The sequence below is a fragment of the Equus przewalskii genome, chromosome 1, assembly GCF_037783145.1.
Source record: "Equus przewalskii isolate Varuska chromosome 1, EquPr2, whole genome shotgun sequence".
Taxonomy (NCBI): Eukaryota; Metazoa; Chordata; class Mammalia; order Perissodactyla; family Equidae; genus Equus; species Equus przewalskii.
Genome location: NC_091831.1, coordinates 47,604,602 through 47,632,049, shown reverse-complemented (window position 1 = coordinate 47,632,049; position 27,448 = coordinate 47,604,602). Strand labels below are relative to the sequence as shown.

Below are 27,448 nucleotides of genomic sequence, written 5' to 3'. Positions count from 1 at the left end.
TCAGTGATTTTTAGTTTATTCACAGAGTTGTTTAACTGTCAGAATATGGTTACTTTTGAAATTCCCTTCAGTGTTTTTCAGGTTCTACTGTATGGAAACGGGACGTAAATCTGGAAAAGTGAAAATTAACAACAGCAGTAACAACAGTAATCATAGTTTGAGTCCTGTCTGATACTTTCAAATATATAACCTCATTTAAACATCCAACAGCTATACAAGATAGGTATTAATTGAGTTTAAGATGAAAAATGCTGGTGCAGAAAGGTAAAATACTATGTCTGAGGATACAATAATTGCATAGCCAAGATTCAATCTAATGTCAGTGCAATATTACAATTTCTTATCCTGCTACATCAAGGAATATATTCACTTTATGTGATATGATGATTCACTCTACAGAATTTATTGGTCTAATATCTCCATCAATGTAATGCCTTCTGAATTCATTTGTCACTGTGTGTATGTCTTGTCCAATTGATCACTTAGTGTTTATTTTGAATGATAGCTACTCTGCTTCTACTTCTACACATTATCTAAAATGTCTCACTTTTTAGACTCTATTTCTAAAAACAAACAACTTTCTCAGAGGACAGATTTTGACCCAGGAAAGGTGAGATGAGGCAAGGTGAGCAGATGAAGAGGGCCTGTCTGGGGTAAAGCCCTGACGTATTGGTAGTGGTTTGTGAGTTATGAGACAGCAGGCTTCGTACACCTAGTGTACCTGAGGAATTCCGTGAGAAACAGGGAGAGCATTGTCCAAGGCTTGTGCTGTCATCACAGTGTTGCCAGGATGGTACCACAACCACATCACCATCACCACGTAGCATCACATTGCCCTCTCAGTAAGCCTGGAAAAAAATTCTGCATGAAAGTTCTTTAGCATCCATTCCTCTGCACCTGTGTGGTGTTACGGTCAATAATTTTGTTTGGCTCCTCTCTCTCTACCTTGCTTCATCTACTGAAACTTCCACTCCTATAGTTTCCCCACTCTCACCCTGTGAATATCTCTTTCTGATTGTTATGCATAAATAGAATGTGCAGCAACTTAGAACAGGGCCATGCTCTGCCAAGGAGACTCAGGCCATGATGATGGGCAGCATATTAGCTTGAAAAGAAAATAACTTTTGATATTTATATTCCTTTTAGATTAATATTTATTTATAATATTTGGTTAATTTTGAATTCAATATAATATGCAGAATCTGTAAGAGATCTTATTTAATAGAGCAAGAGGAAGCCAGAGTTTAAAATATTGAGAAACACTGTCCTTTTGAATCCCCTGCTCTGAGAGACCAGAGAGGGTTTCACGGTGCCGAATCCTGGAGTGAGGGAAGATGAGAAACATTTCAGTGTCTTCTGTTCCTTTCGCCGGCACTCTTTGCTCCTTCTTCTTCTATTTTTTTCCTTTAGATCTTTTCACTGTTATGCCATGGAGATAACTTCAGGTACTTTGTACCAATGGTGATTGTACTTTTTTTGTTCAATAAGCTGTGTTAGTATCTTTGACAATGCTAAGTCATCTAAGAGTATGAGGATATAGTCTTAAAGCTCATATCATGAGTAGCCTGAAGATTAGATATGTTTAAGCACATGCAGAGGAGGCCATGAGGTCTATGTCCATGAACATCAAAGATACTTTTGTGAAGATATTTATCTTTAGGGAAAACAAAATACACTAGCTTGATGTAAGAAGGATGAGCCAATGCAATAGGGAAGCAATCATTTTATATACAAAAGTGTATACTAAACAGATTGTACTTCAGATCTGCCAATTCTCTTAAAAAAGAAAACTTTTACCAGAGCCACGAAAAAAGGAAAATGTAAAGAAAACAAGATTTACCTCACCAAAATCTCTTTTTGATATTTAGAGCATATAATAGTTCTCTTTGATCAAAGTGCAGTGTAAAGGGGATGTTCTTCATTTCAAGGTGGGGACGGGAGGAGCTCATTGAAAAGAAGGAAGGATAGGCAGTGGACAAAGAGCCCTGAGTTAAGAGCAGGGGACCAGCCCACCTACAACAGATCAGTTGGCCAGGAACCTTGGGACTCAAAGAGCCAACCTCAGGTGCAGAAGTGCTTCAAGATTGTGTAGCTGCCAGAGCGCTACACACTGAGCATGAAGAGAGAAGGAAGGATAGAACCTTTTACGCATTAGGAGTGACAGGTGAGATTCCCTATCCTAGAGTTAAGAAGACCATGCAGTAGCATCAGCAGGGGTGGGAAAGGCAGGGGAAGACAATAGGGATGGGCCCAGGTAGTCCTCAACCAGTTAAAAGATCACACAAAGAATTTTGCTATGCAAACAGATAGAAGCAGTAGCAGTAAAGGAAGTAGATTGATTGATTGACTGATTGATTGATTAGACGTTGATTTAGATAAGAGAAATTACAATATGTTGTTACACTGATAGGAATAATCCAGTCAAGAGGGAAAACTTGTTGATACAGGAGAGCAAGGTCAGAGGGGATGGGATCAGTGCTTAAGGATGGAGGTTGGTCTTAGGTATGAGCTTCAACAATTCTTCCATTATAACAGGAAGGAAGGCAGAGCAACATGGACGCCTGTGTGAGAGGCCCCTGGGGGCTTCGGAAACCTATTGGGAGGAGAGTTCCCACAATCCCGTGAGTGCAAGTCCAAACCTAGAAAATATAATTTTGTTACTGTTGTGGGACCTTCATCCATCCATCCATTCATTCCTTCATTGAAGAAAACTCTGTCCTGGTCACTTTACCAGTTGCTGGCTGTATGAAAGTGAGCAAACTAAAGACTGGAATAGAATAACACAACAGTTTTCACAGAATAATCGTGTCTAAATATTCTGTAAGTAGATGATTTTTACAACATATTGTTTAGTGGAAAATTTCGTTAAACAGGTTACAGTTATTAAGGCTTGCATTGCTAAATGATAAGCCAGGGATGAAAAAGGAGAATTATAGAAGATTCATGGAAAAGGCGAGTATCTTTATTACAGAGGGACATTACCACTTTTAATTTTATGTCAATACCTTTTTACAATTAATGTTTTAAATATCTCACTTTAAAAAATAAATGTAATAGGGGGCTGGCCCTGTGGCCAAGTGGTTAAGTTCATGCATTCTACCTCGGCGGCCCAGGGTTTCGCCTGTTTGGATCCTGGGCGTGGACATGGCACTGCTCATCAAGCCATGCTGGGAAGGTGTCCCACATAGCAGAGCCAGAAGGACCTCCAACTAGAATATACAACTGTGTACTGGGGGACTTTGGGGAGAAGAATAAGAAGAAATAAAAAAAAGATTGGTAACAGATGTTAGCTCAGGTACCAGTCTTTAAAAAAATAAATAAATAAAATAAGTGTAATAAAGAAATACCTTTTGAAAGCTGTGTAAATATAAATTTAGGTGCCAAATGTGTCAGGATCCTGTAGCTGAACATGAGATGAGGGGTGTGATCAAAGTTCTGCAGTGGAGAAAGTAGCACATTTGTGGAGAACTGTATCTATATCTCTCTATCTCTCTATCTATCAATCATCTCTCTCTCTCTCTCTCTATCTATCCATCTATGTATTTATAGTTTAAGAGCCTCTCCTGCACCAACCTACAACTGTCTCAATTTCAGTCCCCTGTGTTCTTGACTTTAGTGTTTGTCGGCTATGCCAGTTTCACCTCAGACATTGAATTAAAACCAACCAATGGACCAAAACAGACTGAAAAAACCCCAACTACATAAGGCAGCAAGTGCAGACTTCTGGTTCCTTTTTCCTTTTATTTATTAAGAATACTTTTAAGAAGCAAAATACAGCAGTTATTTGACAGACTGTTTCTTGTTCTTTTCTCACCATCCTTTCTCTTACAACTACATATAAAGCCAACAGGTCAGATAGCAGACATATTTCCTATCTCAGGTTGGCATGAGAACATGTGTGTGCATGTAGGAGTGTGACTGGAGAGCCTGATTCAGGTTGGGTTCTCGCTGAGTGATGGTCCTGGTACCTCTCCATGTTTCCCACCACTTGTTAGAATTCACAGGATCAAGAGTTAAGCTTAATTAAGCTCCTTCTCCCTTGCTAAGTGAAGAAGGCACAGATTTTTTGTGCGGGTCATTAACATATGGCAAATTTTCCTCTGAGCCAGCCCAATTCTGAGCTGAAGTCTAAAATTCCTGACTCTGTGGGCAAATTTTAGTTTCCTCCCTGAAAATTAGTTTGGCTTCTATTGGTAGTACTGGCAGTGGTTATCCCAATGGGCTCCTGATTTCACATGGATTTTGATTTTAGTGACATGTTATGAGATTTACAACTCTTTGACTCAATGCTCCAGGTGCTTTTAGCATGAAGAAGTTCAATCTATGAACTGTTGCTTCAGATTGTAATTGAATCTCCACCATGGTAGAAATTAAGGTTTTCATTGATAAATATGGCAGATGCATCCAGGTATTTCTGGCTCCAATTTTGCTGTTGAAATGTGTTATATAATTATGAAACATCTACTATTAAGTGTTATTATAAATATGACATCAGTATTGTTTTGCTTTTCCTTATTGACACTAGATTCATGTCACTATGCAATGCAAAAAAAAATGGTGTGCTGATTATTTTAAGGCACAATATGATTGGAAAAAGAGGTAAGGGGACTAATATATTTTTCAAGAGCTGAATATTTCATTTTAACATCATAAAAACTTCTCAAGATACCCGCTCACATTTATGTTTTATTGACCAAGAACCTGAACTATAGAGCATTTAAGTGATTTGCCCAAGTCTCATAGTCAGTAAAACTGGGATTCAAACTTGGTCTTTCTGATTCCACATCCATATTCTTTTTCACTTTACTTTACTTGCATACTTTTTAAAAAATTAGTCTCATTTTTTAATTGTCAGTGAGTTGTCTGTCAATAAAGTTTCCTGGTACCTTTTTATGGAATGGAATTAGAGTTCAGAGACACTATCATTAACTTATGTCCCATGAACCAACTTAGGGTAAAAAGAAGATCCTGGTTATTTTAATATTATTATCAAGGACTCCACCCTTGTAACTTCACTCTGGGAGAATGTTCTCTTCCTATCATGGCTAGCCAACCTGGGGTAATAACTCTCCACAGTTTTCTGACCCCAATATTTCACTCCTGAATGCTCCTTCCTATCCCTTGGAATAGGCGCTGAGGCCTGCTACCTTATGAATATTTGCTTCTAAAAGGATCCCTGGTCAAGTCTTTAGCATGAGTCTTGCTGCTAGCAGGTAGAAAATAAGCAGAGACCCCTTCCGCCCACCCCCAACATCACTGTCAAAGATACACTAATGAGATAACATTGATGCAACTTAAGTTTTGTCTTTCACGCAAGACTTGAAGAGGAGAACTGCGGAACTGTGTTGCTGCCAGGTAAAACTGCTGTTGCAGGGCTTGCCCCGTGGCCGAGTGGTTAAGTCCGTGCGTTCTGCTGCAGGCGGCCCAGTGTTTCGTTGGTTCGAATCCTGGGCACGGACATGGCGATGCTCATCAAACCACGCTGAGGCAGCGTCCCACATGCTACAACTAGAAGGACCCATAACGAAGAATATACAACTATGTACTGGGGGGCTTTGGGGAGAAAAAGGAAAAAATAAAATCTTTAAAAAAAAAACAACAACAACAACAAAAAACTGCTGTTGCAAAGAAGCAGCATCACACAGTTGGAGTCAGTGTGTGATACCTGCTGAGATGAAGTCTCTCTTGGTATCAGTGGTTTTTGGTGGGGTGAGAGGGATAGGAAGGGAAAGAAAGAGAAGCGGTCTCTTCTCACTCAACCTGTTAATTTTAGTTACCTGAGAGGTGTGGGATTGAAGGTGTTGAGGAACACCATTGACTTCCTGAAAATTGTATACCTCTGTATTATGTGAAATTGAATGGAAACACGAGTTTTTAATAAAGTAAAATTGAGTTTTAAAACAACTATAAAAGGTTCAGACTCACAATTCAATCAATGTGAACACTGCATTAAAAACGTGAAGGATAAAAATCATATGATCATCTCAATAGATACAGAAAAAGCATTTGAAAAAATTCAATATCCATTTATGATAAAAATTATCAACAATGCAGGTATGAGGAAACTTACCTCAACATAATAAAGGCTATATATGACAAACCCACAGCCAACATTGTACTCAATGATGAAAATCTAAAATCTCTTCCTCTAAGGTCAGGAACAAGACAAGGATACCCACTCTCTCCACTTTTATTCAACATAGTATTGGAAGTCTTAGCCAGAACAATTAGGCAAGAAAAAGAAATAAAAGGCAACCAAATTGGAAAGGAAAAAGTAAAATTGTCACTATTGCAGATGACATGATATTATATATAAAAAACTTTGAAGATTCCACCAAAAAACTAATAAATGAACTAATAAATGAAATTATTTAATAGTTGTGGAATACAAAATTAATGTACAGAAATTGGTTTTGTTTCTATACACTAATAATGAGCTATCGGAAAAATAAATTAAGAAAATAATCCTATTTACAATTGCATCAAAAAGAATAAAATACCTAGAAATAAATTTAACCAAGGAGATGAAAGACCTGTATCTGAAAACTATAAGATATTAATGAAATAAATTGAAGACAACACAAATAAATCGAAAGATATGTTGTACTCATGGATTGGAAGAATTAATATTGTTAAAATGTCCGTACTACTCAAATCAATCTATAGATTCAGTGCAATCCCCATCAAAATACTAATGGCATTTTTCACAGAACTAGAACAAAGAATCCTAAGCATAGCCAGAGCAATCTTGAGAAAGAACAAAGCTGGGGTATCACACTCCCTAATTTCAAACTATATTACAAAGCTATAGTCATCAAAACAGTATGGTACTGGCACAAAAACAGACACATAGATCAGTGTTATAGAATAGAGAGCCCAGAAATAAACCCATGCATATATGATCAATTATCTATGACCCAAGGAAGCAAGAATATACAGTGGGAAAAGACAGTCTCTTCAATAAATGGTGCTTGGAAAACTGGACAACTACATGCAAAAGAATGAAACTGAACCACTATCTTAGATCATATACAAAACTAAATTCAAAATGCATTAAAGACTTGAATGAAAGACCTGAAACCATTAAACTCCTAGAAGAAAACATGAGCAGTCAGTTCTTTGGCATTGGTCTTAGCAAGATTTTTTTGGACCAGTCTCCTCAGGCAAGGGCAACGAAAGTAAAAATAAACAAATGGGATTACATCACACTAAAAACCTTTGCACAATGAAGGAAACTATGAACCAAACAAAAAGGCAACCTATTGAATGGGAAAAGATATTTGCGAATCATACATCTGATAAAGGGTTAATAAGCAAAATATACAGAGAATTTATGCAACTTAATATTAAAAAAACAATTTAATTTATCCTGTTAAAAAATGGACAGATGACTTGCATGGATATTTTTCCAAAGAAGACCTACAGATGGCCAACAGGCACATGAAAAGATTCTCAACATCACTAATCATCAGGGAAATACAAATCAAAACCACAATGAGATACCACCTCACACCTATCAGAATGGCTATTATCAAAAGACAAAAACCTAGCAAGTGTTGGCAAGGATGTAGAGAAAAGGAAATAGACCTAACATATAATCCAGCAATTCCACTTCTGGGTATTTATCTGAAAAAAACAAAAACACTTATTCAAAGAGATACATGCACTTCTGTGTTCATTCCAGCATTATTGACAAGAGCTAAGATATGGAAGCAACCTAAGTGTCCATTGAGAGATGAGTGGATAAAGAAGATGTGGTATAAATCTGTATACAATGGAGTATTACTCAACCATCAAAAAAGAATGAAATTTCCATTTGCTACAACATAGATGGACCAAGAGGGTATTATACTAAGTGAAATAATTCAGGCAGAGAAAGACAAATATTGTATTATTTCACTTATATCCAGGATCCAAAAAACAAAACAAATGGACAAACAAAACAAAACAGAAACAGACTCATGGATACAGGAAACAAATTGGTGGTTACTAGAGGGGGGGAGTGTTAGGAGGGCAGGCAAAATAAGCGAAGGAGATTAAGAGGTGCAGACTTCCAGTTGTAAAATAAATGTCATGGGGTTATAATGTACAGCATAGGGAATATAGTCAATAATATTGTCATAACTTTGTATGGTGACCGATGGTAACTAGACATCATGATGATCATTTCATAATGTATATAAATATCAATATACACATAAAAATAATAGGATATTGTATGTCAATTATACTTCAATAAAAAAATGACTAATAAAGGTTCAGACTCAGCTAAGGTTGATCCACAGCACTGTAGCCATGACATCCCAGATATCGCAGCTCTGTTTTTCATAGTCCAGCCCTTAGGGAACGCTGAGCATGCCAACAGCGCTAGGGGCTTGGAGAAGAGTCTGCAGCCTCACTCACATACTGTGTCTATAACAGGTGCCTGCGTCCTGATGCTTCGCTTCCTTGGGAGTGGAGGGAGGAGCCATCGCAGTCCTTTCCTGCATAATGATTCCATTTTGGACTATCTTAAGCTCTCAAAGAAATTCCACAATACCGAACTCCGAAAGAGAAGGTGGTTAAGATGCTATGATTCCTTTTTTTACAAGAAATTCTTTTTAAGATTTTTAAGCAAAGATTCCCATTGTTTCTCTAGTAGCAACCAGGAACAAATAGTGAGCAATATTGGGAAGAGGATGTCTGTGCCAAATTAAAAACAGCATCTATTATGTTTCTATGTAATGTATTATGTGGCTGTAATACTGCCTTTTTACAAATACTGGCATTTTGAAAACTGTAAGAAATTAAACTTTGTTCACTCTTAAATATGAATTTGATTTTAAGGAAATTACTTATTTAGAAAGTAGGGGTTAACAAAAAACCCCCACGTTTATTGAGTTGTGGGTTAAATTTTCCCCTAATCTTGGCAAGTGGCAGTACACCAATATCTTAGTCTATTTCTGGCTATTTATTGGCGCCTACAAATACACTCCAGTATTCCATGTATTAAATGTTTTAATGCTGATTCAATAAGCTACGCCTTAAAACATGCTGATATTTTATTTTAAAGAAACAAATGTTTTCTTAAATAATAACTGCTAATTTAAAAAGAAAGTGGGAAATTAGAAAATACAAAGTTTTCAACTGAGAAAAACAAATAATGTATCTTTGACCGAACCTCTGGGAACATCAAAAATTTGTTTCTAATTAAATATATCACCATTTTAAACTTGAACACCTTTGAGAATACAGTACTGAGAACAGGTTACACTGCGATTATCTGGTAATAAATTTTTAAGAGGCATTTTATCTTAACAGGCTAAGCCTTGGTAACTGGCAATTAATGCTTTCAAAAATGTACCTTAATTTTGTTGGTGTAATAAATATGGCTGCTAAAAGTCAATTGTCTCATCAAGTAATATCCTTTGAGAATGCAATGCTTGCTAGTTGGTAGCAATAAATAATAAGCTTTTCTATTAAGAAAGAGAACCTTGATTTTATTGGGCTTTGGGATATAAAGTGATTTTTCCTTTCCTGAAGCAAGCACCAGTGAGTGGATGTGTGGTTCTCTGTTCAGATCTGAGGCTGCTCTGTTATCACTGCCAGACAGCTGGGAAAGCAGGCAAAATGTCAGTGTCAGCTGTATCAGTTGTATTATGTAGGAAGAAGTGACAGTCAGAGCAGTTCAATCATGACCACGTAAAATATTGTGCTGGCAGGAATGAGGGATGAAAGTGATTCTTGCTAATTCATTGAATGTTGCTATTAATGTGGCTTTAATAAAATACAGAAGCAGAGAGAGTGAGTTTCAGCAACTGCAGAGTGGGTAAGCATAGATTGAGTGAACAACTTGGTGAAGCTATAGGACAGGTGATTCAGAAAAGAGAGTTAGAATTTTAGGGACTAAAAGGTGAACCACAGCTTGTTTATCCATTCACTCACTGAAGGGTGTTTGGATGGTCCAGGCATTGACTCCCATCTTAAGCGGCTTCCTCAAACTAACTCTAGGCTTCTGAGAGTTCACAGAGCTCCCACACCTCTGAGTTTCTTTATTGATACACCTAGTCACTCTCAGGTCTCTTGATCTGTGTGGCCATTGAGAATTAGGAACACTGCTTCCATTTCACCCATTCTGCCATCTCTTGGATCATATGTGAAATGGCCACACTTGGATTTTTTCCAAAGCTTGCAGGCTCCCTCTACTAAATCCAGTCAAGTGTGCCATTAGATCCAATGTTTTGGATGGTCCCATACCTATCTGTATGTTACAGAATAAATCTCCCTGCCTTCCCACATGCCTGGGAGTTCAGCCTCAGGATGAGAGGGAACTCTGAAATCTGGCCTCATTCTTCCTCTCTCTCCCCTCTTTTCTCTACAGTAAAGAAGAAGCATAAAAGGAGAGCTTTGAATTTTGCATGTCTGCATTTCATAGTCCCTTTCTTTATATTCTGGGGATGTAATAAAACTCTATAATCTAATCTTTTTCTATGTCTCTATAAAGAGGGGATACAATGGAATTAAACATCTTTCAAGTTTGTTTCCTTGATGAAGATTCAAAAATTTTATATTGCATATCAGAAATTGAATATTAGCTCTCTCCCTTGCATTCTTGTTTGAACAATTCTATCATCCCCTAATCATATCCTTCAGGAGAGAGCTGTATCTTGATCACTGGGGAAAAGATTAAGTACATGAAAATACAAGAGTAGTGCATATCAATATGTCAATATATTCTTGTAATGTAAACTATGTATACAAATATTTTTATTGTGTATAAGGATTTTGGCAGCAATACATTGAAAAAAATTTGAAATTCTATTAAATGGAGAAATATTGAGCAATTTTGCTACATCCACACTAAGGATTATTATTCATCTATTAGAATGAATGAGATCGAACTACGTGTACAAAAAGTAGGCATGTTATCGAAAAATATGTAAAATAGGATTTCATTAAAAAATTAAACATTCTGCATAAGTGTATACATTATTTTATGTGTTTGTAAAAACATAGAAAAAATCACAGAATAAAAACAACCCAGTATGTTAACTTTAGTTACCACGGAGGTGTGGGGTTGTAGGGATTAAGGAACACTATTGACTTTCTAAAAATTTTATACTTCCCTGTTGTGTAAAATTGAAGGAAATATGTGTTTCTAATGAAGTGAAATTAAGTTTTAAAACAAATAAAAATGACCAGATGGACATTGCTGTGTACTGAATAGCGTGCCCTAAACTTCTTATGTGGAAGCCCCAACCCCAATGTGATGGTATTTGAAGATAACGCCTTTGGGAAGTAATTAGGTTTAGCTAAGGTCATGAGTGTGGGGCCCTTGTGATGGGATTCATGCCCTTATAAGAAGAGACACCAGAGAGCTTTCTTCCCCTCTCTCACTGCCGTGTGAAGACACAACGACAAGGTTGCCTCCACAAACCAGAAAGAGAGCCCTCACTGGGGAGCTGAATCAGCCAGCATCTTGATGTTGGACTTCAAAGCCTCCACGACTGAGAGATATAAAATCATGTTGTTTAAGCCATCCAGCCTGTGGTATTTTGTGATAGCAGCCTGAGCAGACAAAGGCAGATTTTGGCACCAAGAAGTGGAGTGGTGCTGTAACAGGTACCTAAACATGTAGAAGTGACTTTGGAACTGGGTGATAAAGAGTTTTGAGGTGTGTGTCAGAAATATGCGCATTAAAGGTGATTCAAGTGAGATCTCAGACAGAAATGAGGAACATGTTATTGGAAACTAGAGGAAAGGTGATCTGTTATAAAGTGACAAAGAACTTGGCTAAATTATGCTCATGTTCTGGTGTCTTGTGGGAGGTAGTATTTGTAAGCAATGAAATTAGATGTTTAACTTTTGGTATTTCTAAGCAAAGTATTGAAGGAATGCTTGGGTTCGTCCTAATTGCTTTTAGTAAAATGCAGGAAGAAAGAAATGAATTGAAGAAGGAATTATTAAGCAAAAATTTGGAAAATATTCAATTCGTTTATACTGCAAAAGTTGAGGAACTGTGCCTGGAAGAGAGCACCAAGAATGTGGGTGGACTGTCACTTAATAAATAGATTATGGGGATTATACCAGCAGAATCACTGTCAGTTTGAACTGAAAGGAACAGAGACAGGATGAAATAAAAGAAGGCCATCAGCTTAGATGCTACCGGACTAGGCCATAGAGCTATTTGGCTGTGAATTTGTGCTGTTCTTTAAGACAAGGGGAAAATGACCCAGAGGGCATCCAGAGATCATTGGGGCTGCTCCTCGATTTCAACAGGCCAGATGATGGCCACCTAGCGCCTTGGTGGTGGAGCCACCTGGAGACTTGGGAGCTTGACCTCCGCCTAGCAGAGCCTTGGGGGTACAACTCCTGTTCCAGTTGACCTTGAAGGCATATCATAGAACCAAAGAGGATTATTCTCAAGCCTTAAGATCTAATGAAATTTGCATTGCTAAGTTTTGGACTTGCTTGGGACCTGTCACCGCTCCCTTTTTCCTGTTTCTCCATTTTGGAATAGAATGTCTAGTCTATGTCTATTCTACTATTGTATTTTAGAAGCACATAACTTGTTGGTTTCATAGATTCACAGCTAGAGAGGAAATGTGCCTCAGGGTGAATCTTACCTTGAGTCTCACTCATTTTATATGATTTAGACGAGACTTTAGAGTTGATGCTGGAATGAGTTAAGATTTTTGCAGATGTTGGGATGTATTTTGCATGTAGAAGGACCCAAATTTTGGGTGGCCAGAGGCAGAATGCTATGGACTGAATTGTGGTCTCCAAATTTCATATGTTGAAGCCCTAACCCCCAATGTGATGAAGACTTTGGTAGGTAATGAGGTTTATGGGCAGTCATGAGGGTGGGGCTGTGATGATAGGGTCAGTGCTTTTATGAGAAAAAAATATCAGAGAGCTTTCTTCCTGTCTCTCTCTCTGCCATGTGAGGACGTAGTGAGAAGGTGGCCATCAGCAAGCCAGGAGGAGAGCCCTCACTGGGGAACCTAATCAACCAGCTCCTTGTCTTGGACTTCTCAGTCTCCAGAACTGTGAGAAATCAATACCTCTTGTGTTTTAGGCACCTGGTCTATGGCATTTTGATATGGCAGCCTGAGCTGACTAAGACAGATTTCAAAAATATTATTGTACTGTATTTTTCTATTGATTATCTGGGGCTTCTGTTTTATTAAAAATTATGTAATTTATGCTTGATATTCTCCAAATGTCCTGCATTGCTTTAGTAATCATAACACAGTATATTTTCTCATATTTTGTAAGCAAGTTTTCCTTTTAATAAAATAAAATCCTATTGCATGTATTATTATCTGAATTACTCAGGGAGAAGGGTCACATAGCTAGTTGGTGGCAGTATTAGGGATAAAATGTGAAAACTCAATCTATTTCAGTGCACTTTTCCTCATGACATGCTTTTTCATAAAAATTTACATGCTATCATTCTGCAATAGCAGAAGGTTTGCAGTGATGGCATTTGAAGGCAATACATCCTAAAATATTGGCATAAAATACATGAGTGTGAAGTTTAAACAGTATATTTCCATTCAAAAAATACTGACAAGCTCTTAAATAAAACTTAGAAATCCAAGTGTTTAGAGAGTCTGAATACATAAGAATTGCATTTCAAATCAATGAGACATTGTGCGGCAATAACATAGTACTCTGTATGTGTTTTGTTTGTGGATTTATGTGTATGTTTACTAGGATTATGAGTAGAAAGAAATGGAATGGCACAGAAAGTTCTCATCAGCTATGTAAAAGTAGAAACAAAATTATATGCCTACACTGTTGCCCAAGTATCTTATTTTTACCTCATGATTTTCAGAACATGCGAAAGATAACTCTCCAGTTCTCCCATTCAAATTTAGTTATGGGACTTCTTTGTATTATTATATTTCTACTTATTTACTTTCAAATTATAACTGATATGTCTCTACTTTCATACACACAAAAGTTTGAGAATCAAACATAGATATCTAGTGGGAATGAAGCCCAAACTGGCTGTTCTTTGGGCTAAATGATAAATAACCAGTTACTGTACAGAATTCAGTCAACACTTTCTTGACTATGGACCTATCCTAAATCACTTGCATGAGTGTAATGAACAGTAATAGTGTTGATTTTTGGGGCCACAAATGGGCCATTTAAGGGACATGATAAAGAAGCAACAAGAGAAAACAGAGAAGTTGAAATGGCTAGAGAGACAGAGTCAGTCCAGTTCAGGGATGAAGAATAGGACCTGGGGAGCCAGACTGCCGAGTTTGAAGCCTCTCTCTGCTGCCTATACTGTATAGGTGACAAAGGGAATTTAGTGAATTTTTTATATCCTTTTTTTCCTCTGTAAAATGGAGATAGTAATTATAATGCCTACCTCATAAGTCAATGAAGACGATTCCCCACTTCTGAAAAGCTCTATAGTGGATTTTTTTCTCCTAAGTTTGGCACTAAAACTGAATGGGCACTAGAACTGGACTGGCATGTACGGTTACACCGCTTTCATTTGCTCTTCACACATATTTTATTACCTTTTATTTTGAGGGGACTTGAAATTTAATTGCACTGGGAAAATGTACACAAGTAAACAAGTGTTAGAGCCCCAATGCCCCCATGTGTTATAGGGGAGGAGGAAAGGAAGCATTTGTTATAATCAGTAGTGCATAAAAGGGAGTTACTGCCCAAGTCTGATCATTGCAAGTCTTTTGGAAGACTTTTATAAATGGAGCATCTAACTGAAATATCTAACCAAAGAATATGACATGGGGGGGCCGGCCCGGTGGCATAGTGGTTAAGTGAGCAAGTTCTGCTTTGGCGGCCCCGGGGTTCGCTGGTTTGGATCCCGGGTGCGGACATGGCACCGCTTGGCAAGCCATGCTGTGGTAGGCATCCCACATATAAAGTAGAAGAAGATGGGCACGGATGTTAATTCAGGGCCAGTCTTCCTCAGAAAAAAAGAGGAGGATTGGCAGCAGTTAGCTCAGGGCTAATCTTCCTCAAAAAAAAAAAAAAAGAGGAATATGATATGGGAAATGTCACTTCATATCTCTTAAGGAAATAGAAAAACAAGTTGTTGAAGCATCTCAGTGACAGTGATAGCCAAAAACTAATTTAAAAAAAGAGAAAAAACTGATCCTATGAAAAAATCAAAACACAACAAAAAACAAAATTAAGATTCCAATTGTGTTTTGAGTGAGCGGACTGAACAGCCAGGAAGTGAACCTGAGCTACTGACTGGTGTATGGGTCAGAAAATAAACGAGAATATACCCTGAAGAACTGAATGTTGAATGTGAATCTCAACGTTCAAAATAACAGCTGTGGAAATTTCAGAAACTTCATGGTGTAAATTACCTGCAAATTTGTTGTTTAAAAGTTTCTGCTGACCATAAATCTGTATCTTATATTAACATACTTGCTAAGATAATATCTAATGAAAGTCTGAACTAATTTACATTGCTAGTGCGACAACTTCTTATTGGTGTGAGATTCCCAGAAAAACAGCAGCAGAGACAGACGAGAGAGAATCAAGAGGTTTTATGAACACTGAGTATAGGTTGACTGTTCACAGATATGCTGATTCTGGAAGCATATACAAGTTAAAATCAGTAGAGACTGGAAAAAACCAACATCCAAAATGTTTAAAAGGTGCATGCAAGTTGTCTGAACATGGGTAACCAGAAACATATTTTTGGTGGATTCAATTACTGCTATCAGTATAAGATCATTGCAGGCAAACAATTTGAAAAAAATGTAAAACTTTATATTTTCTAAACAATGATCAGCACATACCCTTTCTGAAATTGTATGGAAAGTCATGTTTTCAGAATTTACTTTTCTCTCATGTGACATATGAAATACAGCCTTGTGAACAAGGCATTTTGTACTCCTTGAAGTGTAAGTATAAATACTTTTGGGGGTAATATAAAAATAAAAACAGAAACAAAAAGAGTTGCTTGTTCTAGTTAACAGAGAATTAAGAACTAGAATTCTCTGAAAGATTTCAGTCTTAAGGATGGCATTTGTAAGTTGTTAATGCTTGCAAATCTACATTAGTGGATAACGTTAATAAATTGATATTAAATGCTTGACATCTTTAGGTTAAAATAAATTTGGAAAATAATCCTGTAGTTGCAGACTTTGAAGGATTTTTTTTTGTAACTGATAAGAAAAAAATTATATCAAACATTTTAACTAAACCAGTAGTTGATGGGCAGGAAGAATAGATTGGCCAGAGATAAAAATCACTTATCACCACAATGATGGGCCATGAGTCCAGGGAGTGGCGGATACCTGTGTCGGAAAGAGGCAACTACTAGAGTTGTTCTTAAATCATCAAAGCTCCTCTAAGACTAGAGATACTGAGAAATTGTTGTATTCATGAAATATTTATATTTTTTGAGAGACCTAGCTGTGTTTGCTTTCTTTCTCATATCTCCAAGATCCTTATAACGTCTCCATTTATAGATGTACGTGTTTGTGTATGTCTTCCTTACAAATTAAGATATCCTGATTTTACAAGAATAAGTGTCAGTGCCTCATTCATTTGCAAGAAAATAGCAAATTTTTATATTTAATTCATTCTGGAATTTTGTATTATTCTTGATTTGCTATATTGACTTATACTCTTGCTTGTTTCCTATCATGATCAAGTTTACATAATCAATGTATGACATATGAAACTTACCTGGGTCTACGTATTTGATTCCATTGATTTTGTTTCCAGGTGAGATATAGAAAAGTTATTATTTTTAACTGGTATATTTACGTAAGGAATTAGAATCAGGCTGATTAAATTTACATCAAGGCATTTAATTGTTTTCAAATATTGTATCTGAAGGCAAAATTAGAATTATGATAGATAAATTTACGTGAATAGTAGCCAAAGATTTATTGTTTTCTCTAGACTGTATAATTCAACATCTCTGTCTTCTGTGAAATATAACCTTTTCTGACAAACTGTGTGATTTATATTCTTTTCTATATTGTTGGCACTGAGTCCTTCTCAAAGCCTAATCTGGTTTATTTAGATAAATTGTGAATTAGAGGTAATCATTCTCAGCATATGGGTAGCATTATGCAGAAATATATTGCATTTAATATAACTGCTCCATTTTATGTGTTTGACATAATCCTGTAGCTCTACATTGAAAGCTAGACTAAACCATGCTTTTAAAGGATTGCTTTTTTTATGTTAAATGAATTGTATTTAAATGTAAATTTGCAGTTTATGAAACTTAGGAAATATAATTTTTAGACACAGAAATTTGAAAAAGGTAATGAAATGAACTGCTTACAAAGAGCAGAAATAATCCTTCAAGTCTTAATTAAAGAAAGGATATGTTCGTTGTCCTGAAAATGTCACAGTTATGACAAACTCAGAAATAAGTTAATTGTAATAAAGACAAAAGAAAGAAAAAAGCATGTCATTGTCAAATTCACGTGAAAGGAAGAAATTAGCTTCTTCAAAGTTAGTGAGGGACGCCTGCTTGTGGGAGCTTTAGAAGGTGACTTCAGTGACACTATTCATTATTTTACAAATTTCTTTCTCAAGTCTGGAACTTTTGTAAGATAAAATAAAATAAATAAGATGACTTACTTTCATTTATTAGATTAAAAATGACTTTTGGTTAAAGATATGAACTAAATATGTCATGCCTAACACCTGGATTTTCTAAGGGAAGGGTTTGACCTGCCTGTTTATTACTTTGTGAGAAACACTGGAGGAAATTCCCAAAGAAAGTTCCTACGGCCAATAATTGGAGCTACAAGAGTGTGGGATGTAGAGGAAATATTTCTGCATTTCTGTAGAGTTGGGACTTTTTGAATAAATTTTGCTGAAATCTTAGGATGCTGGGCTAAGAGCAAGATGTGGGAAGTTAATTTACAACTGTACAGATAGTGAGAGAATTCCAGACAGATTTTCTTAACGCCAGAGATATATGCTTACCTCTCAAGAGAAGATAAAACTCAGAACCTTGGAGACACGGCTAGGTCAGAAAAGCCAGATATGCTGGGTTTATCTGGTCCTTGGAGGTATGTATTTACATCCCAGAAGTTTAGAGTGAGATCTCAGGATCCTTTCATCCAGTCTCCAAAGAGCAAAGGTTTTTCTCCCTCCTGTCAAGAAGGGAGGAGGAGGTAACTATCTCTTTCTCCTGTAGATAAGCAGAGAAAATCCAATTTTCTCCATTCCTCGCCAATAATTTAGACTTTGAAATTTGCGTGTGTCTGATATCAGACCTGGCTTTCATTGCATCACCCTAAGGGCAAGAATGGGGATGTGGGGAATCACACTGTCATGATTTTAAGTGAATAATGATAATTTGGCCTTGATCCAGAACATCTTGTATGTACATTTAGGATAAAATTAATAAAGGTGAATGTTAAAACCCCAACAAAGACGTGTAAAAAGCAGATCAAAATAAAATATGTGAAAATATCTAGATTAAGGATAGAATCAGCAAGATTGATATTAAACTTTTGAAAAGCTTTATTTTTGAACTTGTTATATATCATACAACTTGGTCAGAACATCAGAATATTGATAGATGATACAAATTTCTAATATTTAGTTTGTTTACCTGTAACTTCAATTCAATCACATTTATAATCTGTTATAATCATCAAAAGCAGTAAATAGAATCCTACTGAAGTGATTTCTTTATTAGTTTCTATAGATTTAGTTCATATATTTGAGCTGTGATTTCAACTTTATTAAGATTAATTACAGTATCATTTATCTGATGATGTCCTCAATTTGTAAAGGTTTTGCATTATGGCAACTGCATTTAGTTTCTTAAAACAGTGGGAAAGTTGTGCTTAGCCACCTTTTATTTATCTTTTATTATTTAATTTCATAAATAGTAGATCTTACCAGAAAACAATACCCAATAAAGCAACACCTCTAATACTTGACCTTTACTACTTGGCTTCTTGCTGACTTACTGCTTATTGGCAGCCAAAAAAACCTGTAATTTGAAGGTCTGACCCCTGTGGACTGGGGATTGGAAAAGTGCGGTTTGCTGTGTTCAGGAAGTCAGAGGAATCAATTTAAAATGAAATTTTAAAAAGTTCAAACAGATGTTGGTTTAAATGTTGCCAAAAAAAAAAAAAAAAGGCTTGAAAGTGTTTTTCCATTGAAATAACTGCTATTTAATGGAATTGAACAGGATTTTAAAGATCACACAGCTAGAACCCAGTTTCACTTTTCAGGCTTGTGGTAAGAAGTCTTATTAACAAAACATTTAAAATTAATCTAAAATGTATAACTTCAAAATATTCGTATGGACCACAACATCAAGTTACTTAAGAAATGTGTCAGATGTACTTCACAGGAAATGGCTGTTCACACTGAATGAAAAACATCGGAATGCCGTGCATATATATTCACTGACAGCGCCGTCCTCCGTCTTGTAGCGTTTTATATTACAGGGATATTAACGTACACTTTTGCACTTATGTGAGGTAAAGTTAGAGCCAGCAGCCGGTGCCTCATAATTTCAGTTTTCAAGATACTGATGTTGTACGGCACAGGATTTAATCACTGTTCCTGTAACTGAAGCTTTCGCCTCTGAGCTCACACTTCCTGGTCTGAAAAGATCTATGGAGCCTGCGTTTACTAGGGCGACTTCTGGGAAACGTTACAGATTAACAGATAAATCCAATGAATAGAGTTTCTGTGGAAGGTTTACAGGAGAATCTTTGAAATGATTATAGTTCCTGATGTCCTAATGTGGCACTGTGGGAAATGCATGACTGCAACCACCCCATTTCTCTGAGCTTAAGACCCTGAGTGTTTTTGCCAGTGTAGTAGGACTTTTTCCTAAGAAAAGTTGGGTGTAGACTTTTGGTTTAAGGTAGTGGTTTGAGCAGACACGTTTATGCCTTTTCCCTCAGGAAACCCCATGGAAGTGAGAGAAAGGGATTTTTAAGATGCTTGACAATGACAAAGAGAGTATGAGAAGAGAGAATAGCCATCAAAATTTGGAATTCAGAAAGAAGATGAGTGTGATTGACTTAGCATCTCCAAGAAAATTGAGTCCTAACCTAGCAATGGGTACAGTGAAATTGTGTGCCCTATAGAATCCCCAAAAGGGCTGGGAATTGCTAGAATTCACGACCTCTGTAAGGGGTAGATAAAGGTAGGGCTGATAAGAGGAGGATTGTTTTATTTACAAAGCAGTTGGTCCCATATCCTCTCCCTATTCTGAAACCTGAATGACTGCCACCTTGTATCCTGGCAGAGTTCTGAAGATTTATTATTGAGATTTATCTGAAGAGGATAAACAGGACTCTGGACTGGAGGACAGAAGGCAAAATGGAAAATACAGGTTGCACACTGAAAAAGGGGATAAAGTCAAAGTTGACATAGTGAATATGGAGACCCGATGTCCTTGCTCATTTGATTTCTAGAAAACTGGAAGTAAAGGTTGTATCATCCAGGTAGGACAATAGAATAATGCTGGATGGAGTATCTCATCCTCCTGAGGAGAAAAGACTTAAAATACTGACATGGTGGTTCCCCAATGAATCAGAATGTTTCAGCGAAATTCATAACCAACGCGTCTGACTCATGGACATGGAAACTCTAATCTACTAAGATCTAAGATTACCAGACATTTGAAGAAACCTCAAATATGATAGTCAAAGAACAAAACAAAAACATCATATTGAAACATAGAGCATTCAGGGAGGAGAAAATTGAAAGAGGGGAAAGAGAGAAAGACAAAGAAAGAGAAAGAAAAAGAAAGGATGAAAACACCTGGCTTAGATTGGTCTAGTATTTGCTTATTATGCAGATGGTAAGGGATAAGGAAAAGCTATCAATCCCATAGATGCATGCCTAATGTTGGGTTTCTTGGGCACCGAAGGGCCTTTCATTGGTTGGTTGAATGATATATGGATGTGATGAGGATTTTTAGGCTGGTTAATTTTAAAACGGTTTATGATGAGGGTTTTTAGGCTGGTTAATTTTAAAACTACAGATGAGAGGCAGGCTCCGAGGAGTGGAATTTGCTTGCCCCTTTGTTGGGAAACATTTACATTTCTAAGGGAAATCTCTATCTGTAAAGATGCCTCCCTCTCTGTGCCAGGAAGAAGGGGGATGGCCTTATCTCTAGAAACTCTTAATGCCAGAGGCAAGAACTTAAGTTGGTTGCTGTCTGGCAATCTCATGTAACTGATTTAGGGTGGTGGCTTCTGACCTTTACTTAATCTGATTTGATTCTTGTCTAAAAGTCATGGGATCACCCAACGTCCAGACCCCACCTGCACTGATACCATTTTAACTTTTTTTCATGTTCTTTCCTTTGTCTTGTAAAGAGATGACTCACATACCCATGCCTTATAAAATTAGCCCTAACCCTCAACTCGGGGCAGCAGCAGCGGCTTCTCCTGCCCGTGGGCCCTGTCCCCACGCAGCAGCCTGACTGCCCAGGGGTCCTGTCCCCATGCTATTCCACACTATTCTCTAAATAAAATAGCACTACTGCCAGATCTTGAGAGTCCAAGAAATCTTTCTTTCGACTCCTCGGCTCACCGACCCCGCATCATTTTGATGGTAAGAAGAGTTATCCTTTCTGCACTCATGTACAGGAGAGTCTGTCATTGGAGCAACATTGCCTTCCTTTATCATCTGGATCACAGGATAATTTTGGGTATGCAGAGGTGATGGGATAGTGAAACCATAGAGACCATGCCTTCAGACTCGTCACTGAATCTCATAGGGTAGTTGTACAATTTTGAGACTTTCTCATCGTGTCCCTGACTTCCAGATAGTCTGTTAGGTGCAAAGAAGTCAGTTTGAGTGTGCCCATCCTTTAGTCATCATTTGATGAACACCCTCTATGCTAGTGTGTGTGTATGCACATGTGTGCACAGAAACACTTGTATGCACACAGAAGTTTTTCAGAAAGACTTTCCTCAGTAGTTAATCATAACGAATAAATTCTATTTCAGGTGATCTTATTGACCTGTGTCTCCTATTTTTAGAGAATAAGTGGGGCTGGTTCTTGGGAGCATCCAGTGACCACATATCTCAAAGCCTGGCTGATTTGCATCAAATGGACTCTTCCCTTCTTTATGATTGGTCATTATCCTCTGGACTCACAGTGCACTTCTAGAAAGCCATGGTGTATGCCTGGCCAGATATACATCTCACCTTGCTAACTCTCATACAAATGAAGGGAAATGGTGAGGGAGCACACATACACTAAATGTGCTGGAGCAGCATTTATCAGGGAAAATTTATGGAGACAGGAGTAGTAGCTGGTAAGTGAATCTCCCATTGCTCATTGCATTCTAGGTCAGTGCCAAGAACAGGCTGGGCTGGAAATCACACTTGGCAAGAGACACTCTGAGGGTTTGGCCATGGGATTTTAAATTACATGATTAGGTAAGCTCCAGCCCCTCCTCTCGTGTGATTAGTGACTAAAAAACAGTGGTAACATGTCATGGCAGAATCTTGGCTCCACCTCTATTTTGACAGAAGTCTGGCTGCACCCTGTGCCATGGCGAGATGGAGACTAAAGGTACTACTATAATCAGAAGCACTTTGGGTGACCTCCTAGATAGCATATACCCATTAGGGATACGCCCATACCTTTGTCCTGTTTGACATGCTAAGTTATTTCCAGGTCCAAACATTATGCCATGTTAACACCTACTGGCCTTTCTCACTCTGACATGAACACAAATTATATACTTCAACCACATCAGGAATGTGGGTGTGGGTTAGTCTGATGGTAAGAAGAAAACCACTGATCGTCATTGAGATGACTGCTCTTGGTATGGGACAGAGTCTGCAAATACATTCCACAAAAGAGAAAGATCCTTGCCTAGCAAGATGGGAATAATGAATTCACTGGAGGCTGGAAGTGCTGGAAGTTGGTGCACACTTCTTACTCTTGGATTTCTCCAGAATTGCCGCTAAGGCAGTCCAAAATTCTTTGTTACAATTTTCACGAGTGGTGACTTTCTTTATCTGTCTCTAATCTGCCAATGAGGGCAGAGATAGAACACTTCCAGCATCTGCTAACACACCTACTGTGCTCCTGAAACTTCCTAGCAAACTTGATCTATGTGTAGTAATATTGGCAAATGAAAGTGATTGCCAACAATGGATCTTAGATCCCAAGGTTTAGGAGGAAGTTATTTGGGATGGCTCTCTTTTCTTCCAGAATTATAGAGATCATTGGAGGATACTTGGGAGAAATCTTAGAGGATCTCAAAAGACTTTCTCAACACTTATGCTGCATCTGTGGATGGAAGCCTTATTAATACTTTCCATAGTAAATAATGTATGCCTTTTGGACTGTCCATAAAAATGGTTTTACCCTATCGTTCTCAGGAGAAATGATCTGCAAACCTGAAGGTAGTTATCAGGCACTGCTGACAATCCTCTAGTTTCTCTTTTGGCAAATTCAATTCTTATTCTCACAGCTCTTAGGGGATTGATAATGAAATGGGATATTTTGCTTAGAGAACATGTTTTGTGATCAAGATAGCGGACTGAGAAGTGAGGGTTAATATGCCCAACAATGCTTCCCCTTGAATCTGGCTTCCCAGAAAAGGAATTAGTTGATAAAGCTCTATGGAAACTGGCTATAGTCTAATAATTAATCTTGGTCAAATATAGGACTTGGACCCTTAGTCCTGGATCATGCCAGTGAAGATATATCAGTTAGTTATGGCTTAACAAACTACCTCAAAGCTTAGTGGCTTAAAATAACCACCATTTGCTATTCTTCACAAATCTACATATTAGTCAGCTTGACATTTCTGCTGATCTGGGCTGAGGTTAACTGCTCTTGGCTGTGTTCTTTCACATGTTTTGGGGCTGGCTGTTGGCTTGTCTAGAATGACCTAAAGTTTTTTCCAAGTGCCTCTCATATACTTCTGGCAGACTTGCTGTTCCTGTGGTAATGGCATATGTCAAGAGAGTGCAAGCACCATTGTATAACATATCAAGTAGAAATGCACATGAACTTTTCAGTTCTCTGATTATAAAACATTTGCTAACACTTCATTGGCCAAAGCAAGTCACAGGCTGGTCTTAGAGTCAGAAAGGGAAGAGGTGAGGAATTTATAGTGCCAAGGGTATGGATATAGGGGACAACATTAACTGATGACATTAATGCAATCAATCTATCATAGTCTACCCTCTGTTCAAAATTATTTATGTGCCTCCCAAATGTGAAATATGTTCGTCCCCTTCAAAGGCCCTCAAAACCTCATCCAATCGCAGCACCAGACTAAGAGTCCAGTGTTTTACCGTATCCTTTAAGTCGGGATGTGTTCTTCATAATCTAGAGAGCTAAGAACAAGTTCATCAATACTGCATACACCCAACATAGGGGTTAGACTGTAATCACAAGAGACATATCACTTCAAAAAAGGGAAGAATGAAAACCACATAGCAGACATTTGTCCATAATAATTCTGAAGTCCAACTGGGGAAATGCTGCTAGGTCTTCCTTCTCTGGGGTCAGAGAATGTTCCTTGGTGAGACCCAGTTCTGCTATTTGGGAATGGCTTATCAATCCGTTGTTCTCCACAGTTCTTTGCTTCACCCTCTGGGATGTACTTTGTCTTCCAAGCTTTTTACCACTTTTGAATAGGGCATCACTGCTCTCTGAGCAGTTTTCTCAGCCTTTCCTGCCTATAGAAAGTTGGTGCCCATTTAGAAATGGAGCAGATGAGTTGTTAAAAATTCAATCTGTTTCTCTAGGATCACACAGGGTCAATGTGATGTTTTCATACAGTTTTAAAAATATGAAGTAAAATATGCTGCTGTCACCTGTTATACATAACTATGATTCTAGGAAATAATCTCATCTTGTTGGTTTGTTAATTTTAACATCATATTTTATCTTAAGAAGTTTCATGGAGAAAAGAGCAAAACAACATTGCCTTGGGATGTTGTGTTACCACGGTAACAGGCTTCTGTCAATGAAGTATATTGTTCGGCAACATTATTGTTTCACTTATACGTGTCCTCCCACCCCAAGGCATTGTTCTTTCGGTTTTGAAAGAGGGAACTTGAGAATGATATGGAACAGTAATAATGTGCCATTTCTCATTAACATTAGTTATATCTCTTTTATTACATTATATGTTCCTTAACTATATTTTATGGCCAAGGAACTTTTAAACCAACTATTTTAAATATCTTTTAAAAAGATGACAATGGTTTATAGGCCTTCAGTATTTCCATAAGGATTAATTTTGTGCATGATATATAGTAAAGAAAGCATTTATTAGGTACACAATAAATGTTTGTAATTTCAAGAGAACTTGGTTTAAAATTATTTTCCCATTTTAATAGTTCTCATATTTCAAACTAAAATGCAATAAATTTTTTGGCAGTTTAATGCACTTTAATGGGCTTAATACAAAAGCCACAGATTTTCTAAATTATTTTTCTCACTTGGACCGTGTTATGCTAAGTGATTTTCTCCAAGTCCATTCTATTATTTTTATATCCCCTTTCCTCTATAATTTGCAGATTATGGAAACAAATGATTTATCTCTCTGGGATGATTAGGTGACATAAATAGTACTTAAGTTTCTTAGCAAAGGGTTGTCATCAGTATATTCTGTAATTATTATTTTAATAATATTTGTTGATTTAAACTAAAATAACCTAATTGCTCCCCCAATATCGGGCAAGAGAATCATTTGAGGAAATATGCATGCAAATGAGCTACTGCGATAGAGCAATAAACATCAATAAGAGTAATTATATTTACTCTCAAGTTCCAAGTAGGGGGAAAAGTACACAAATTTTAATAGCATTGGTAGTAATATAATCACCCATTAGCTCTTAAGAAAAATACATAAATTAAGAGGTAGGGTAATAAGAAAAGAACATAATAAAAAAAATAAACAGATTAAAACACAAAACCAAAAATTAAAATTTCTATCTCAGGTCTTTGTTTTAAAACTTGGAAGAAAGAACTCTCTCTTTTCCTTTCTCCCTCCCTCCTTTATCTATAATATGCAATGATAAATAGCCGTGTCATTTATTACACATTAACATGGTGAAATTGATTTGAAGGTGTCATGGGAATAAATATCCAAGTTACCTCCCTTGGTTCCTATTTGTAGTGGCTGGAAAGAGAAACCAGAATACAAGTCAAAGCAGAATTTTCCTTCAGCCACAATAATGACAACTTCCCTGAGGTCAGGGACAATGGATTATACTTTTTCATTTACTTCTCAGAGAATAATTCATTACCTTGCTCTTGGTAAGCTCTCCAAAAATTATTTTTAATGAGAAAGACTATATTTCTAAAAAACATGACAAAAGGATTTTCATTTCCACAGCATTTTAATGATTTTATAAATGTAATGACAAGCGGAAAAGGAGGGCGATACAAGAGTTAATGGAGATAGGTCCCAAACTTAGATAGTCCGTTGGCAAATCATGTAAATTGTCTTGACCTCAGATCTCTTATTCGTAACAGGAAAAGGTAGAACTGGAGGACCTCAAAAGTATTTTCAGTTTTATGGCTTTTGAAAAATATTTTTAAAAAGCTGAAAGTTTATTTTCACATTATTATGATTGCATTGTGTTTCTTTTTGTATAATTCATTCTACAGTTATGGAATGCCAACTCTATGCCAAGTATTGTGTGAAACTCCAGGATAGAAAAATGAATAAGACAAGCTTTCCTCAAGAGTTTATCATCTAGTTGGAGAGTGAACAGAATAAATTCATTACTGTAATAAAATAATATAAGCACACTGTAATTGAAGCTGCACAAATGAGTGACTCTATTCTCACTGGATGCCTTAGTCTGTTTGGGCTGCTAAAACAAAATACCATAGACTAGGTGGCATATAAAGAACAGAAATTTATTTCTCACTGTTCTCAAGTCTGGGAAGTCTAAGATCAAGGTGCTCCTAGAGTCACTGTGTGGTGAGGGCCTACTTCCTGGTTCATAGACAGACATCTTTCTGCTGTGTCCTCACATAGGAGAACGGTAGAGGGAGCTCTCTGGGGTCTCTTTTATAAGGGCATTAATCCCATTCATGAGAACTCTGCCCTCATGACTTACTCACTGTCAAAGGACCTGCCTCCAAGTACCATCACATTGGGCGTTAGGATTTAACATATGAATTTCCGGGACACGGAAACATTCAGTTTATTGCACTGGAGCAAACAGTGGATGGAAAGTCAAGAACTAAGTTCTAAAGAGATGTTGGGTGTTCTGAATCCTGAAAGATAATAGTCTTTACTCATGGACTTGGTAGTAGAGGCTTTTCAAGATCTAAGGAACAGAACATGAAAGGGCAAGTGTGTGCAGTGTCATGTTATCATCGTAAAACTCAAAATTTTTGTTCACCCATTTTTTCTTTCACTAAGCTAATAATTTTAGTGTTTCTCAATGTGACTCTGGAAAGTTAGAGCATTTCTCGGAGGATTTTATTTGTCATGTTAATAAGGTTATATTTTAA

The 27,448-nt window shown here is 37.2% G+C and overlaps 1 long non-coding RNA gene across 2 annotated transcripts in view; it reads left to right on the top strand.

Moving 5' to 3' along the window:
* LOC139082034 (uncharacterized) overlaps window positions 1-27,448 on the top strand; it is a 180,116-nt gene that overhangs the window by 48,315 nt on the left and 104,353 nt on the right. The window contains exon 4 of one of the 2 annotated variants that reach the window (XR_011537692.1): window positions 8,422-10,962. The exons of the other annotated variant lie outside the window; for it this stretch is intronic. This is a non-coding gene — a long non-coding RNA (uncharacterized lncRNA). Of the gene's footprint in view, window positions 1-8,421; window positions 10,963-27,448 lie in introns of those variants that run through there. 2 annotated transcript variants of the gene reach the window in all.